General features: G+C 41.0%; 1 protein-coding gene across 1 annotated transcript in view; it reads right to left on the bottom strand.

Moving 5' to 3' along the window:
- MMP24 (matrix metallopeptidase 24) overlaps positions 1 to 13,136 on the bottom strand; it is a 61,133-nt gene that overhangs the window by 43,093 nt on the left and 4,904 nt on the right. The gene's annotated exons all lie outside the window — the stretch shown is intronic.

Raw genomic sequence — 13,136 nt, 5'->3', positions numbered from 1 at the left:
AATAACAGCTATCAGTATAAATATTAACAGAGGAACCAGAGGCTAAAAGACAAGCTCGAGTCACAGCATGTAACTCAGCAACTTGAGCAAAGACAAAAGGAGGCAAATATCCTGATTTAACTCATTCAAAAGGCGTACATACCCACATATCCAGAATCCTGTTTCCCATGAGGAGTGTGGTAAGAAGAGCCGTCAGTTTAAAATTAAAAATCAGCACTTGCAATTGGGTTTTATTGAATATCAGGGTGGGGAAGAACTTCAGCAGCAGTTAAAAGAAGACAATCATGATCGGAAAATTTTTCAACAGGAGATGGGGTAAAAGGGAGATGAGATCGTGAGAGGAAACACAGATAAGAGTAACAACTGGAGAGTTCAGGAGTGCTATTTCCAATTTGCTCAGCTATTGAGGAGTCAAGGGCAAGGCAAGGTGATGAGACAGGAGGGTACCATCACACGGGGAACCACGTACAGTTAGGGCAGATCCCATAACAAGTTCAGAAAATTTGTCCACTAAGAGGGCCGCAGCTTGAGTAGCATAGAAATGGAGTGGAAAGGCAGCGGCAATTAGATCTAACTTGTAAATTTACTGGGTGAAGATAGGCACCATGAGGCCGAACAAGGACACCAGAGACTATATCTCATGTTCATGGCTAAACAGGATAAAGAGTAAAGAATGATCAGGGAGACCAAGGGCAGAGGCAGAAGCCAATGCCTGCTTCAAATGACAAAACACTTGGTTATGGTCTTCAGTCCAAAGAAAAGAGGCATCTGTTCAAAGAATAGACTGGACGGGTTGAACTTCAGAAGCAAAGTCTAAAATCCAGAGACATCAAAATTCAGCCAGGCCAAGAAAAGAACATATTTCTTTTTCATTGGTAGGAGGTAGTAATTGCAAAACAGTCTGGAACCACTCAGGATATCATTGATGCTCACTCTGAGAAATCAAATCACCCAAATAGAGAATTTAAGATTTTACAAACAGCAATATCTGTAAATTAGCTTTATGTCCACGTCTGCTAGATGGTATAAAAGTACAACAGAATCTTCAGTACAGACATCTTCACTGTCTACAGCCAGGAGATCATCAACATAATACAGTGGTACCTCTAGTTACGAACTTAATCCGTTCCGTGACTCTGGTTGCAACTCGAGTTGGTCTCAAGTCGAGGTAAATTTCCCCATAAGGTTCAATGTAAATACGGTTAATCCATTCCACCCTCCGAATTTGGTCGCACCATGAGGCAAATTTCCCCATAAGGTTCAATGTAAATACGGCTAATCCGCCCTCCAAATTTGGTCGCATCCCGAGGTAAATTTCCCCCATAAGGTTCAATGTAAATACGGCTAAACAGTTCTGAAACATATGCATTTTATTTTTAAACCTCAAAAACCTTCCAAACGCCACAAAAACCTTCCAAACGCCACAAAACACACCACAAGCCTCAGCGAACGTCTCCTTGCTACCGCAATCTTGCCCACAGGAAGCCGCGACCGCGTGGCAGCAGGGCAAATGGCCGCGGATTCGGTTCGTAAGTAGAGCCAAGTTCGTAAGTAGAGGTAAATTTTTGGGGCCAGAGCCGGTCGTATCTCGAAAATTTCGTGAGTAGGGGCGTTCGTAAGTAGAGGCATCACTGTATAAGTGACAAACTGACATGGGAGCAAATGGGTAGCTAGATCAGCATGGAGTACAGATGCATACAACACAGAACTCATTGAGTAGCCTGGAAGGATTCTGCTTTAAATGAGTGGCTCACCATTAAAGGTAAAAACAAAAAGTTATTGCAAATCAGAGTATAAGGTCCTGAAAAGAGAACAGAACACAAGTCAATCATTGTAAAATGAGAAACTCTTGGTGGAATACCACTCAAAAGAATAGCTGGATTGGGCACAGCAGGAAAAATGAATCAAACAAGAACAATGATGTGCCTTAGATCTTGAACAAGATGGTAGTGGACTGGATGCCCCTCCTTCTGTTTGGCTTCTTGACAGCAAGGATAGGAATGTTAGAGGGACTGGAAGCGGGCACCAAAATATTTTGCTATTTTAGTTCAGTAATAATGGGTTAGAGTCCTTCCATAGCAGCTTTAGTCAGTGGATACCGAAGAATCTGATGAACTAGTGCACTAGGTTTTAAAATGATAACAATTGGTCATGCTGATTTGACCAAGCCACATTCAGTTTTGGAGGTAATCCATAAGATGAATGGTATACAGGCAAGAGCAAAGTGTGGTAAAATAGGGCATAAAACAAGAAAGAGGGAGGAAAGGGAAGCCAGAGTAGAGATCAGAGCAAGAACTGAATTATGGTGTTCCTCTGGGACCTGCAAATACATGCCTTTTTTGGTGCAGAAAATACCAATGTCCCCAAGCTTACAAAGCAAATCCCTTCCCAATAAATTCACAAGGAAATCGCTACGCAAAAGAAAGCCTGTTCCTTAGACAAAGGCTGATGACAATAGTCACTGGGGTGCTAGCCTGATGACACATGGACTGATTCCCAATATCCGCAGCAGCAGTTACTGTATTGTGTTGCCACAAGAGGAGCGTCTGGGAGTGAAGATGCTATTCAGGCAGCATCCCCTAAAAAGGACAGAGAGACAGAGGCAACAAAATCAAGCAACCAAAGAGGAAACAGAAGTCTCCTGAGACAGCCCTACTGGGCAAGTCCCATCCCCACCACAGATTGTTGAGGCTGGAAGGCAACACCATTCAAGGAGGCTGGACAAAATTCTAACAGCTCTGGGCTTTTCGGTGTCCCATTTTTCATACCCAACACAAGCTTGCTAGCTGTATTATGTGGTTGCCAGCCTCCAAGACAGAAGCAGAAACCACTGCACCCCCATTCTCCGTCATGAGGGGAAAATTCTGAACGCGATGGTTAGAATGAGGACTCCCCATTTGTTGCAGGGACATGGTTTGGAGTGCCACAAAGCATTCTTTATTATTTTTCTTCTTGATTCCCAATTTTATAGCACAATGAATAGCAAGACTCAGTATTTCATCATGAGTTTGGCCTTCCCAACTAGCTTTCATGAATTCAGTTTGCGTGGAAACTTCCACCAAGAGTCCATTTGCAAGGGCAGCCATAACAGCTTGTGAGGCCACTTGTAATGGTTCTGGAATGCTGGAATGTTATTCAAATGCTTTTAAAACTTGTCTGCAATACTCTTGGATAGTTTCACTAGGTTCTTGATAACAGACTATAATTTTAAACCAGTCAGGACGCACAGAAAACATCAATGGCATTTAATAAGCTAATGTAACATCGCCAGGCTGTGGAGTTTGTGCTGACCTGTAACTGATACATCTAAGGTGAGCTGGCCTGTAGTTAAAATAGTATTAAGAAGTTGGTTAACATCCACCTATGTGGGATCACTGACATCAAAGGTAGCTTGCAAATTTTTGTGGATCCGGACTTAGTTTAGGAACTGTAAAATCATATTGCGCAGGCCACAAGATGGCCACAGGCACAGAAGCATTAAACCTGACCAATCTGATGCATGGGATACTGAGTTGCCCATTCATCACCAAGATATTTCTGAGAGGGACGGTGGTGTTGGGGGCAACTGGTATTGAGTAAATCTGGAAGTATAGTAGGAGGTGGGGGGGAGGGCTTTACCAGCTTCGAAGTTTAGTGGAGGTTGCCGAATAGTATTACTTAAAATATCCTCTAGAGAAGGCTTGTACAACTCGTAGAGGGAAAAGGGCCACATTGATAAATTAAAAATCATTGTGGGCTGCACAGAAATACCTGGGGTGCTGATCAGCTGTTTGCCAACTAGAAGAGTGGTAGCATCGCTGGAGCTGGTGGCAGTGGTGAGTCCTGATGGTACTGGAGGTGCTCAGCAATGTGTCTCTTGGGCAGAGGCGAATGTATTGACTTCTGCATTTTGTTCAGGCCTGCTCCGGAGCACAACATTCCATTGGCTCATTCTTACCGGTGGATAATTGAGGATACATGCATGTCAGTGTCATTGGAAAAGGTGCTCTTGGAGTCAAATGATATTCTGTTTTGTTCCAACCACCTGTTTCTTTAATTTTTAATTAGTTTCCTGCAGACTCCTTATCTGAGATCTTGTTTTCTTCTTCCCACAACTAATAATGTTCCTACATGTCTTCATCTACTTTCCTATTCTTCAAAAGTCCTTTAAGATATGGGATTTTATCCATATTCAAAGTTCCCTCATCAGGGGAGTACCTTATTGGATCTTTGTACCTCCATCTGTTCCATTTAGATATATTTTTATATGAGATCCATATGTATTTTTCATATATTGAACTGGGCTCCACTTTGAAAATCTGGAGCCACATGACCCTATTTTGCTGGAAGGAGTAAAGACTGAAATGGATCCAGTGGCTCCTATGAGTTTCTCTGACTCATTCTCATGATTTGGGAAAGGGTCTCTGAATCTCAGACAGCACACTTACCTTCTTTACAGAATTCTCTTTACTAAGGTGGGAAAAGGGAAAGAGTCAATGAGGGAAAGGTGACAAGAACAAAATCACTCAGGGGCACCAGATCCTATTTCCCAACTACTTATTGACTACCACATCTGATTCCACTTCTAATATCAAGTTGTTTGGGAATAATAATTCCGTGTCCACTGAATACAGATAGTCCTCATCTAACGACCACATATTCAGCAACCATTTGAAGTTACGACGACATTGAATAAGTGGTACTTGCAACCAGTCCTCAAAGTTCTGGCTGCCCCAGCATCCTCATGGTCATGTGATTGCGATCTGGGCGCTTGGCAACTGGCTCGGACTTACAACGGTTGTAGCATCCCACGGCCATATGATCGCTATTTGTGACCTTCCCTGCCAGCTTCCTACAAGCAAAGTCAATGGGGAAGCCAGCAGGGAAGGTTGCAAATTGCTCCAGTAAGCTGATCACACACATACCCCACCCGGCAGCAGCCATCCCTGGCCCCATTGTACTCACACTGAGCCTCCCTGGCCACCTGTGCACCCTCCCTCGCCTGGTAGCAGCCAACCCCAGCCCTGCTGTGCTTGCACTGCACCTCACCTCTCCGGCTACCTACATACCCACACCCACCTGCAGCAGCCACCCCCAGCCCCACTGTGCTCATGCTGCACCTCCCCAGCCACCTGTACACCCTCCCCCACTCAGCAGCAGCCACTTATCTGCCTCCAGCCTGCTTGAGAGCCACCAGAGACTCACTTAATGACCTGCAATCCTTGCTTAAAGACAGCAATGGGGAGTGCCGGGATTGCCATCGCTAAGTGATGCAGTCACGTGACATCATGCTCTATGACTACATCACTTAGTGTTGGAAATTCCAGTCCCAATTACCATCATTAAGTGAGGACTACCTGCAGAGGAGGCCAACAGGTAAAGAAAAAAGTTTATTCAGAGTCACCCTTTGGAGGAGATGGGTGGCATATAAATTTAATAATAAATAAAATAAATAAAAACAATTGTTAGATCTGTCTTATAGGAGCAGAAAATAGCAACAGGATGGTTATGGATGATACAATGTGTCCATTTCTCATTGGTTTAATGTATGCTTTTGCCTTATAAGGTTAAACTTAACATTTTTTGCACGTACAAAGGCACTTTGTCCCCTGTATGGTCCTTTAAAATGCTGACTGTCATTTCCCCGTCCTAGAATATCCTGACATGAGTACTACCTTGGCTTCCTTATACGTGACCTGTCCATTTAGAGATAATGGAGAAGGGCCTTTATTTGTCCCTACAAAGGATAATAAAAGTATATTATTCTTAGATAAGCATTTTAATTTGCTTGCACTAAATGGAATATCAAGGTCTTATTACGACCTTTGGGAAAGATAAGAGTAGAGACAAAGATGCTAAGTATCTAAAAGCAATTATTCTCATGTTATTAATACTGAACTTTGGTATCAAATAATAGTCTATTATAATAATCTAGTATTTATTTATTTATTTATTTATTTATTTATTTATTTATTTAAAATACTTGTATGGCCGATCTTAAAACCAGAATTCTGGGCGGCTCACAACCATAATATAAAAACAGTATCATACAAAAAATTTAAAGCAAAACACAATGAAAACAGAAACAGAAAAACGTGGCACCACGATCAAACTCCCTTGATACAACCCCAACATTCTCTTCTAACTCTGGCTTCATCATATCCCAACACCTGGGGGAAAAGCCAGCTTTTCATGGCTTTTTTAAAAAGGGGTAGGGGCCTACCAAATCTCAAGGGGAAGGGGTGTTCCATAAGGCAGGGGCTGCCATGGAAAAGGCATGCTTCCTAGGCCCTATAAGATGGCAACATTTAAAGGAAGGGACCAGGAGCATGCCTAATGTATCCAATCTGGTGGGACGGACAGAAACCCTCAGGAAGAGGCGGTCCCACAAATAACCTGTCCCTGTGCCATGCAAGGGTTTAAAGGTCACAACCAACACCTTGAATTATGCCCTGAAGAAAACGGAGCCAGTGTACCTCGCCCAATTGGTGCACAAGATGTTGTAAAATGGGCAAACCTAGGGGTCCCCAACACTGTGCCACATTCTGGACCAATTGTAGCTTCTAGACGGTCTTCAAGGGCAACCCCATGTAGAGCACATTGCAGTAGTCCAATCAGGAAGTGGCAAAGGTATGAGTGATTATGAGCAAGGTCTCCCAGTCCAAGAAAGGGCACAATTGGTGCACAAGATGAATCTGTGCAAAGCCCCACCATCACCACAGCTGCCAGTTGCACAAGCAGGAGCCATGAGTCTAGGAGGATCCCCAAACTGTACACCAGCTTAGTCCGGGGGAGTGCCATCCCATCTAGAGTCAAGAATGACATATCACCTGAAGGGCCAAAAGCCAAAGGCACTGTCTCTTGCCAGGGTTGAGTAGGAGTTGGTTCCTTCCCATCCAAACCCTCACAGTCTCCAGACGCTGGGCCAGCACCACAACAGTATTACCCACCCAGTCCAGGGTGGAGATGTATAACTGGGAATCATCAACACACTGATGATACCACAACCTGTGCTGTGGAATGACCTCACTCAGTGGTTTCATGTAGCTGTTAAAGAGAAGAGGCAAGAGCCCTGAGGCATCCCACACTGCAGGGGCCTAGAACTTGACCTTTCCCCCAACACTGACTGGAACTAGCCACAGAGAACTGTGAAACAGTGCCTCCCACTCTCAACCCCAGGAGTCAGTCCAGAAGAACACCATGGTTGTTGATATTGATAGTCACTGAAAGATCCAGGAGGAACAGGACAGTTGTACCACCTCTGTCCTGATCCCTCCAAAGGTCACCAGGAAGCACAATCAATGCTGTCTCAGTACTGTATCCCACCCTGAATCCAGACTGAAAAGGGTCCAGAGAATCTGCTTCATCCAGGGCCCTCTGCAGCTGAGCACCAACCACCCTGGAGACTGGATGAAAGTTGTTCAACACTGTTGGGTCCAAGGATAGCCTCTTGAGAAGGGAGTGCACCACTGCTTCCTTCAAAACAGGTAGTACTACCCCTCCCGCAAAGAGTCTTTAACTGCTGTTCAGACTCAACTGCATGCCACCTCTCAGGAGACCTTGACCAACCAGGTGGGGTATGGGCCCACAACATAGGTGGCTGAGCTCACAGCTGTAAGAACCCTGTCTACTTCATCAGGATCAGCCGGCTCAAACTCCTCCCAGATAACAGGCTTCAGATATCTCAGTCACTTCCAAAGGACTGGCCCAGCCAGTCTAACTGAGTGAAGTCAAATGACTTTGTCTAACAGATGCTGAGAATATTCCTTGCAGCAGGAATTGTAAGGGCTCTCCCGGCTCCTCCTTATCTAGGAGGGACCTGGTCACCTGAAACAAGGCTGCTGGGCAGCTATCTACAGATGCAATAAGGGCAGAGAAGGAAGTTCACTGTCCTTATCACCACAAGGTAAGTTCTAATAAAGGCTCTTTATTAATAGTCATTATAGTCTATTAATAGTCACTAGTAATTAGTAATAGTCATTCCACATAGTCAAACCACTTTCGAAAAACCTTGTCAAGAAAACTGCAGAGACTAGTCCAGGGAGTGACCAGAAGTCAACAATGACTCGAAGGCACCCAAAAAATCCCCCCACCTATTGTAAAACTATAGACTATTGCAATGAAATCACATCACTGTAATTATTTATAAACATGCTTCACATTAAAGTAAGTCATTTACTTCTTCAAATAAATACTTTACAGTAATTATGAAGTACAGTGGCAATCAGATTAAAACATCTTGATCAAAGTTAGAAATGTTATGACAGCGAATCTTAAACATAAACTAAAAATTCATACATGGATGGTAGCATTTTTTAATGTTTTATTAGGCATTACATGAATGACTATAGCTAAAATCTTGCTCTATGTTTATGTTTTTCGAACAAAAGTAACCTCCCCCAACCCAAGCTAGATTGCAAATGGTTTTTGAAACAAAAGCAATTTTGAAAATTCATTTGTGTTATGGTAACAGGGTTTGGTATTTAAAGGTCAGGAACTTAAAATTCTCACAAGACTGTAAATAGACCTTAAATAGTTCTTTAAAAACTAAGCAGTAACAATTACAAAGCATAAGCAGCAATTCTGATGTACATAACAAAGTCCTTTATATTCATTATTCTAGTGATCTTAGGTTCTTCATAAACTGTGTCACCATTATAATTACCATTTACAGAGTACAGGATCAAGAGAATAAAGGTGTTGTATCTAAGAGAAGTGAAATCAGATGCAGAGATTTCCTATGTCATAGTCAAATGTGGATTAAAACCAAAATATAAAAATTATAAACAGTTCCCAAGGTAAAGCCTTATCTTCCTCAACCTATAATGTGTAAATGCTTTTCCCAACTTTTTTTTGCAAAGCATTAGTCAGCAGCAGAATTGATCAGCAGATTGAACAGGACATACTCTACTGGTTTGCAACCATTTCAGTTTTATAGCTATTAAAATAATTAAACTATAATGTAAACTCTGGGCACAGTGCATTTTCGATTGTATGCCTCAATGACTAACAACCCAGCCCTAATACTTGCTGCATCAGCGGACAAGTCTCTTTGGAATATTCTGACTGCTGTGCCAGTGTAATACCATGAAATAGGATATTAGGCTACCATTGCAGATAGATATGTCACTGAAGATAATTAGCCAGTCTACAAAACGTATCCTCACCAAAAATCATATCAGTTCCAATCCCCAGTTGGTTTGTGGGAAGGATTACACTGCAACTTTCTATTGGACAGAACCAACTTTATAGGTCCTTTCGACTGAGAAGACTTTACAGATACTGTAGTGAAGAACACATGCTTTTCAAAATAACAGAATTGTGAACAGCATCTAGAAATGTAAAACCCATTGCTCCATTATAATAAATGTCCACAAATCTGCACTATGGCCTAAAGCAAAAATAAAGCTGTTCTACAATAATAAGCTACATGCATATCGCATAACATTTGTTTTGTGCCTTTTATGTTCTATGTCTTTTAAAATATTCTATCAGTTTTAGTCAAATTATCAATAGAGAAATTAGCAGATCTTACACAAAATAGTAAAAAATAATTGCCTATTGCAACTAGTCAACTACTTCTCTAGAATTACATATCCTGGTATATTACTTTGGAAGGAAATATTGATTACAATATAAAAAATTGCTTCTAGGGCACTTCAAAGGTTGTCTGCCAATTGATGAAACTGGGCACATGCTATTTAATTTTAATGTAGACAAACAATTGCAATGTATGTTCTTTGATCTGTTGCTTCAGTCTACAAGGAGTACATCACTACTTAACAAATGAATACAAAGAATAGCACCAAAGGCTAATTGCTAGGGCTCTGCACTGCTTCAGATTCAAACTTCAGAAAGTATTTCAGAGCATGAGGGAGTGCAAATTCAGCACCTGTTTGCAACACCGTAAAACCACTATGGAATCCCAGGACACAACCCAGCAGCTTTCACGTGTCACAGACAAGAGTTAGTTTGTGTCCCCAACTCCAAAGTACCTTTTGGATACTGAGTCTGAAGAACTGCACAGCCTACTAATTGCTAAATGTATTTCATGCATCTGTACTATAGACAAATGCAATAACATTATCAAACTGTGGTGAAGATGGAGGCAATGACATCAGTTTAAAGTGCCTTGATAAATAAAAATGCCTTGACCAAGTGTGAAAAGATTTGCAAAGTTGGTTCTAGTTGAACTTCCCATGAGAAGGTGTTCCAAAATCAGCGTACCCTCTAGAAAATGTATTTTCATGTATTCAAACATAACACACTTTCCTGAAGCTTATCTGAAAATTTATAGAGCTAAACTGGTAATGAAGATGCCAACTTACATGTACCTGGCCAATTTAAAGTTGTGGAAAGAATACCCTCATTTAAATTAGTGACAGTCTCAGGTTCTTTCTAGTGAAGGCAACTAGTTATTGGACCACATGGCAGAATAGATAGGGGTTGTTACATCAAGCTATTGTAGACTAACTTAAGGACTTGATTTACTCATAATTCTTTGTTTTCAGATCAGCAAGATATGTCAACTCAACTGTGATGGCTTCACATTATGTAAATTCGTCAACTACAGCTTGTTTAATAAGCCTTAATTTTAAAAATCCTGGTTTAGCATTAAATATGAATTCAACTAGTTTTTCAATATATATTAAATTATTCTTCTAACAATAGTCTACCCCTTCTTCCCATTCACCAATTCTTCTCACAATCCCGCTTATAAAGCTCAGCTGAGTAATGATCCCTAGGCAATGCGTTCACTTCTCATTTCTACTGGTTCTATTATTGATGTTTTCTTGTGCTTTTCTTAAAAGGCTATGACATGGTATCTCTGCAATACAATAGAAGATGACCCTATATCTGAATGTGGAGTAAATCTAGCAGAGTAAATAGGAGAGTTGAGTAGCAGAGAAAGGTTCTACATATTGACAAACTAGAATAGAATTCAGTGTTCCACAGCCAATTCATCTAAATTTTGCTATATGTGTTTGTGTTCCAGAAAATATTTCCAAAATATATTATCAAATTATGTTAATGAATTTCCTAGTATTTGCATTAAAGAGAGAACAGCTGCAACTAGAGCTCAAGTGCTTAAAATGTTTAAGCAAATGCTTGAAATGTTTAGGCATGAATAAGGGCATCACTCAAATATCTCCTGCTAGCTACACGAAAAAAGTACTTAGAATATAACTGCTATAATTTTCCGTTAAAAATATAACACTTATTTTTACATTTTCTTTTTCCTTATCTGATTGTTCCCCATATCAAATATCTAGACTGTTTAGATTTATTTTTGTATATATGAGATTAAATGTGTGAATATAGTTAGTTAACTATTACTGGAAAAGCCTACATACTAAAGCAATTTCTGTGCTTGCAGAATCATTTATTTCCATCCAGAGAAATTTAGTCAGGTTATTTATGTTTAATATACACCATTTATGCCAAAGGGGCCAAAATACGACTTCTAGATTTAGACTACAAAATGAAGCATACTGAAGGCACATCTAAGCCATTAATGATAGCATCATCTCCTCCCCTCACATGCATAAAGCACCATTATAAATCATTTTTGTAATTAATATATATAAACTTTTTTTCCACTAAACCAAATATAGCTATAATATTTGTTTCATATTTTAACAGAGGAATTTCTTTTTGTTAATTAATATAAAAGATGTGATCCAAATAACTACTTTTGGCATGTCTACAAATAAATTATCCTTTTGAGCAGAAGACCCTCTCTCCTGCCAAATATTTATTTCAAACTGTTTTAGGAAGTTTCCTTAGTTTCAAAGTAAGTTTATTGAATAGCATATTGCAAGACCTTTTGGGCATGGCATCAGCTTCCATTGGTAGTTTCAGTCTTATGAACAGACTAGTCATGCATTAAGAATTATATATCGGTTAGTTGGCCCAGCCATCACTCCTCTGTAATTTGTTATATCTCCTTAGTTTATTAGGAGAACTAAGGCAAAAATGTAAGCAATAAGAGTCAGGAGATAGACTTTGTTTACCTTTTCCTATTATTCATGGGATCCATCAGAAATACATACCACTTTAAAATTAGTATATTCAAGAATGTCAAGATTGTTTCTCATAGAAACAAAATTACACCCCTTTATACTGTCTCAAACATTTAAAAATGTGTGCTATCAATGTACATATAGAAGTCATATAAGTGGCATTTCATAACTCTTCCTTTATTATACTATTCCCACTGCATATCTTCAATAGCAGCATTTTCATCATGGTTTTTGTTTGTTTGAGCTGATACCACTGGAAGCAGTCTCACATAATGCCATCAAAGCTTGCAGAAATGCTAAGAAATATCAGTACACACTAATATCAGCACACCACCAATAGACATCAAACAAAAAACCAGTCTATCTGAAGACATAGCTACACTTCCTTTTTGTGTTTTTTTCTACTGCTTACCACAAAGGCAACAATAATTCATTCAATAATGTGTAGATACAGTGATATATTAGCAAGTCGATCCATAGAAAACTGGAAGCGTATCCTTAGGGATATACAGGAAATAATGTTTTTAGTCCACCAGAACTACCAACCCATCCCACCAAGAATGGCTCATTTGTCTGGATTCATATGTCTATGAAATCATTCACTTTTACATTCCCTGAACCCCTGAGCTTCAATTATCTGAGCTTTCTCTTGACCTGCAGTATCACCATCACTTGTTTCCTACTGGGAGAAAGTCACTCAGCCCTCCACTGTTTTGCATCACTGCCTCTGTGTAAAGTCCTCCAACCCATTCAGGATGGTGGTACCCAACCAAATGTTCCCTGTCCTTGTTCTCCCCCCTTCCCCCCCTTCCTCCTTGTAACAGGGGGAAATAGGAAGATAGCTGCTGCCACGGCCACCACCACCAAAGCACTGGGGGCATCACGATCTGCCCCCCCCCTTATTTAGGTAAGGACAGTGCCATGCTTGCGGAGAAAGGGGGCACATCTCCACCAACCCCTCCCTGATAACCAGGCAGGAGAAGGCTAATTGGTATGGCTGGCTCCATCGCCCATCACTAGGGATGACTCAACCTGCCTTCCCTTCAGCCCAGCCTGGTGAGCAGCTTGAGCGGGCCGGGCTGCGACCGCTTGGGGTGAGGAGGCGACGCCCGGCTGCGTCCCCCCCCCCCCCGG

This window comes from Python bivittatus, unplaced genomic scaffold (genome assembly GCF_059951505.1).
Source record: "Python bivittatus isolate LINGU-HERP-01145 unplaced genomic scaffold, Pbiv_v1 ctg000700_np1212, whole genome shotgun sequence".
In the NCBI taxonomy this organism is placed as follows: Eukaryota; Metazoa; Chordata; class Lepidosauria; order Squamata; family Pythonidae; genus Python; species Python bivittatus.
The sequence above is the reverse complement of the archived record's forward strand: the minus strand, read 5'-3'. Positions and strand labels throughout refer to the sequence as shown.